The following is a 6,965-nucleotide window of genomic DNA, read 5'->3' as shown; positions in this document are numbered from 1 at the left end:
ATACAGCAAGTAACAACGACATGCACTGACACCAAGTAACAAAGACATGCACTGATACACAGTAACACAGACACACACTTACACCAAGTAACAAAGACACACACTTACACCAAGTAACACAGACATACACTGATACCAAGTAACAAAGACAAACACTGACACCAAGTAACAAAGACATAAACTGACACCAAGTAACAAAGACATACAATTACACCAAGTAACAAAGACACACACTTACACCAAGTAACACAGACATACACTGACACCAAGTAACAAAGACATATACTGTTAGCCAGTAACACAGACACACACGTACACCAAGTAACAAAGACATACACTGATAACAAGTAACACAGACACACACTTACACCAAGTAACACAAACACTCACTTACACCAAGTAACAAAGACATACACTGACACCAAGTAACAAAGACATACAATTACACTAAGTAACAAAGACACACACTTACACCAAGTAACACAGACATTCACTGACACCAAGTAAGAAAGACATACACTGTTACCCAGTAACACAGACACACACTTACACCAAGTAACAAAGACATACACTTACACCAAGTAAAAAAGACATACACTGACACCAAGTAACAAAGACATACATTTACACCAAGTAACAGACATACACTGACACCAAGTAACAAAGACATACAATTACACCAAGTAACAAAGACACACACTTACACCAAGTAACACAGACAGACACTGTCACCATGTAGCAAAGACATTCACTGATATCCAGTAACACAGGCACACACTTACACCAAGTAACAAAGATATACACTGATACCCAGTAACACAGACACACACTTACACCAAGTAACAAAGACATACACTGACACCAAGTAACAATGACATACACTGACACCAAGTCACAAAGACAGACACTGACACACGGTAAAAAAGACAAACATTTACACCAAGTAACGAAGACAGACACTGACACCCAGTAACAAAGACAGACACTGACACCAAGTCACAAAGACATACACGGACACCAAGTAACAAAGACATGCACTTACACCAGGTAACACAGACATACAATGACACCAAGTAACAAAGACACACTCTTACACCAAGAAACCCAGACATACACTGACACCAAGTAACAAAGACATACACTGTTACCCAGTAACACAGACACACACTTACACCAAGTAACAAAAACATACAGTAATACCAAGTAACACAGACACACACTTACACCAAGTAACAACGACATACACTGACACCAAGTAACAAAGACATGCACTGATACCCAGTAACTCAGACACACGCTTACACCAAGTAACAAAGACACACACTTACACCAAGTAACACAGACATACACTGACACCAAGTGACAAAGGCATACACTGACATCAAGTAACAAAGACATAAACTGACACCCAGTAACAAAGACATACACTGACACAAAGTCACAAAGACATACAGTGTCACCCGGTAACAAAGACATACACTGACACCAAGTAACAAAGACATACACTGATATCCACTAACACAGACACACACTTACACCAAGTAACAAAGACATACACTGACACCAAGTAACAAAGACATACACTTACACCAAGTAACACAGACATACAATGACACCAAGTAACAATGACATACAATTACACCAAGTAACAAAGACACACATTTACACCAAGTAACACAGACATACACTGACACCAAGTAACAAAGACACACACTGATACCAAGTAACACAGACACACACTTACACCAAGTAACACAAGCACTCACTTGCACCAAGTAACACAGACATACACTGACACCAAGTAACAAAGACATATAATTACACCAAGTAACAAAGACACACACTAACACCAAGTATCACAGACATACACTGTCACGATGTAGTAAAGACATTCACTGATACCCAGTAACACAGACACTCACTTACAGCAAGTAACAAAGATATACACTGATGCCCAGTAACACAGACACACACTTACACCAAGTAACAAAGACATACACTGAAACCAAGTAACATAGACATACACTAACACCAAGTCACAAAGACAGACACTGACACCAAGTAAAACAGACATGCACTGACACCAAGTAACAAAGACATGCACTGTTACCCAGTAACTCAGACACACTCTTACACCAAGTAAGAAAGACATACTCTGATACCAAGTAACACAGACACACACTTACACCAAGTAACACAAGCAATCACTTTCACCAAGTAACAAAGACATACACTGATACCCAGCAACACAGACACACAGTTACACCAAGTAACAAAGACATACACTGACACCAAGTAACAAAGACATACAATTACACCAAGTAACAAAGACACACACTTACACCAAGTAACAAAGACAAACACTGACACCAAGTAACGAAGACAGACACTGACACCCAGTAACAAAGACAGACACTGACACCAAGTAACACAGACATACACTGACACCAAGTAACAAAGAAATACACTGTTACCCAGTAACACAGACACACACTTACACCAAGTAACAAATACATACACTGATACCAAGTAACACAGACACACACTTACACCAAGTAACACAGACACACACTTACACCAAGTAACAAAGACATACACTGACACCAAGTAACAGAGACATACACTTACACCGCGTAACACAGACATACACTGACACCAAGGAACAAAGACATACAATTACACCAAGTAACAAAGACGCACACTTAGACCAAGTAACACAGACATACACTGACACCATGTAACAAAGACATGCACTGATACCCAGTAACACAGACATACACTGACACCAAGTAACAAAGACGTACACTGACACCAAGAAACAAAGACAAACACTGACACCAAGTAACAAAGACATCCACTGACACCAAGAAACAAAGACATACACTTACACCAAATAACACAGACACACACTGACACCCAGTAACAGAAACAAACACACACTGACACACAGTAACATAGAGAAACACTGACAGACAGTAACAAAGACATACTCAGACAGACACTGACACCAAGTCCCAAAGACTAACAGAGACACACACTGACACCAAGTCACAAAGACAAACACTGACAACCAGTAACAAAGACAAACACTAACACCAAGTCACAAAGACATACACTGATACCCAGTAACACAGACACACACTTCCACAAAGTAACAAAGTCAAACATTGACACCAAGTAACAAAGACATACACTTACACCAAGTAACACAGATATCCACTGACACCAAGTAACAAAGACATACACTGACACCCAGTAACACAGACACACACATACAGCAAGTAACAACGACATGCACTGACACCAAGTAACAAAGACATGCACTGATACACAGTAACACAGACACACACTTACACCAAGTAACAAAGACACACACTTACACCAAGTAACACAGACATACACTGATACCAAGTAACAAAGACAAACACTGACACCAAGTAACAAAGACATAAACTGACACCAAGTAACAAAGACATACAATTACACCAAGTAACAAAGACACACACTTACACCAAGTAACACAGACATACACTGACACCAAGTAACAAAGACATATACTGTTAGCCAGTAACACAGACACACACGTACACCAAGTAACAAAGACATACACTGATAACAAGTAACACAGACACACACTTACACCAAGTAACACAAACACTCACTTACACCAAGTAACAAAGACATACACTGACACCAAGTAACAAAGACATACAATTACACTAAGTAACAAAGACACACACTTACACCAAGTAACACAGACATTCACTGACACCAAGTAAGAAAGACATACACTGTTACCCAGTAACACAGACACACACTTACACCAAGTAACAAAGACATACACTTACACCAAGTAAAAAAGACATACACTGACACCAAGTAACAAAGACATACATTTACACCAAGTAACAGACATACACTGACACCAAGTAACAAAGACATACAATTACACCAAGTAACAAAGACACACACTTACACCAAGTAACACAGACAGACACTGTCACCATGTAGCAAAGACATTCACTGATATCCAGTAACACAGGCACACACTTACACCAAGTAACAAAGATATACACTGATACCCAGTAACACAGACACACACTTACACCAAGTAACAAAGACATACACTGACACCAAGTAACAATGACATACACTGACACCAAGTCACAAAGACAGACACTGACACACGGTAAAAAAGACAAACATTTACACCAAGTAACGAAGACAGACACTGACACCCAGTAACAAAGACAGACACTGACACCAAGTCACAAAGACATACACGGACACCAAGTAACAAAGACATGCACTTACACCAGGTAACACAGACATACAATGACACCAAGTAACAAAGACACACTCTTACACCAAGAAACCCAGACATACACTGACACCAAGTAACAAAGACATACACTGTTACCCAGTAACACAGACACACACTTACACCAAGTAACAAAAACATACAGTAATACCAAGTAACACAGACACACACTTACACCAAGTAACAACGACATACACTGACACCAAGTAACAAAGACATGCACTGATACCCAGTAACTCAGACACACGCTTACACCAAGTAACAAAGACACACACTTACACCAAGTAACACAGACATACACTGACACCAAGTGACAAAGGCATACACTGACATCAAGTAACAAAGACATAAACTGACACCCAGTAACAAAGACATACACTGACACAAAGTCACAAAGACATACAGTGTCACCCGGTAACAAAGACATACACTGACACCAAGTAACAAAGACATACACTGATATCCACTAACACAGACACACACTTACACCAAGTAACAAAGACATACACTGACACCAAGTAACAAAGACATACACTTACACCAAGTAACACAGACATACAATGACACCAAGTAACAATGACATACAATTACACCAAGTAACAAAGACACACATTTACACCAAGTAACACAGACATACACTGACACCAAGTAACAAAGACACACACTGATACCAAGTAACACAGACACACACTTACACCAAGTAACACAAGCACTCACTTGCACCAAGTAACACAGACATACACTGACACCAAGTAACAAAGACATATAATTACACCAAGTAACAAAGACACACACTAACACCAAGTATCACAGACATACACTGTCACGATGTAGTAAAGACATTCACTGATACCCAGTAACACAGACACTCACTTACAGCAAGTAACAAAGATATACACTGATGCCCAGTAACACAGACACACACTTACACCAAGTAACAAAGACATACACTGAAACCAAGTAACATAGACATACACTAACACCAAGTCACAAAGACAGACACTGACACCAAGTAAAACAGACATGCACTGACACCAAGTAACAAAGACATGCACTGTTACCCAGTAACTCAGACACACTCTTACACCAAGTAAGAAAGACATACAATGATACCAAGTAACACAGACACACACTTACACCAAGTAACACAGACACACACTTACACAAAGTAACACAGACATACACTGACACCAAGTAACAAAGACATGTAATTACACTAAGTAGCAAACACACACACTTACACCAAGTAACACAGACATAAAATGACACCAAGTAACAAAGACACACACATACTAAGTAACACAAACACACACTGACACCAAGTAACAAAGACATACACTGTTACCCAGTAACACAGACACACACTTACACCAAGTAACAAAGACATACAATTTCACCAAGTAACAAAGACACACACTTACACCAAGTAACAAAGACACACATTTACACCAAGTAACAAAGACATACACTGTTACCCAGTAACACAGACACACACTTACACCAAGTAACAAAGACATCCACTGATGCCAAGTAACACAGACATACACTGTCACCATGTAGCAAAGACATTCACTGATACCCCGTAACACAGACACACACTTACACCTCGTAACAAAGATATGCACTGATACCCAGTAACACAGACACACACTTACACCAAGTAACAAATACATACACTGATACCAAGTAACACAGACACACACTTACACCAAGTAACACAGACACACACTTACATCAAGTAACAAAGACATACACTGACACCAAGTAACAGAGACATACACTTACACCGCGTAACACAGACATACACTGACACCAAGGAACAAAGACATACAATTACACCAAGTAACAAAGACGCACACTTAGACCAAGTAACACAGACATACACTGACACCATGTAACAAAGACATGCACTGATACCCAGTAACACAGACATACACTGACACCAAGTAACAAAGACGTACACTGACACCAAGAAACAAAGACTTACACTGACACCAAGTCACAAAGACATATACTGATACCCAGTAACACAGAAACACACTTACACCAAGTAACAAAGACAAACACTGACACCAAGTAACAAAGACATACACTGACACCAAGTAACAAAGACATACAATTACACTAAGTAACAAAGACACACACTTACACCAAGTAACACAGACATTCACTGACACCAAGTAAGAAAGACATACACTGTTACCCAGTAACACAGACACACACTTACACCAAGTAACAAAGACATACACTTACACCAAGTAAAAAAGACATACACTGACACCAAGTAACAAAGACATACATTTACACCAAGTAACAGACATACACTGACACCAAGTAACAAAGACATACAATTACACCAAGTAACAAAGACACACACTTACACCAAGTAACACAGACAGACACTGTCACCATGTAGCAAAGACATTCACTGATATCCAGTAACACAGGCACACACTTACACCAAGTAACAAAGATATACACTGATACCCAGTAACACAGACACACACTTACACCAAGTAACAAAGACATACACTGACACCAAGTAACAATGACATACACTGACACCAAGTCACAAAGACAGACACTGACACACGGTAAAAAAGACAAACATTTACACCAAGTAACGAAGACAGACACTGACACC

This window comes from Heterodontus francisci, unplaced genomic scaffold (genome assembly GCF_036365525.1).
Source record: "Heterodontus francisci isolate sHetFra1 unplaced genomic scaffold, sHetFra1.hap1 HAP1_SCAFFOLD_156, whole genome shotgun sequence".
NCBI lineage: Eukaryota > Metazoa > Chordata > Chondrichthyes > Heterodontiformes > Heterodontidae > Heterodontus > Heterodontus francisci.
Note: the sequence above shows the minus strand (reverse complement) of the source record.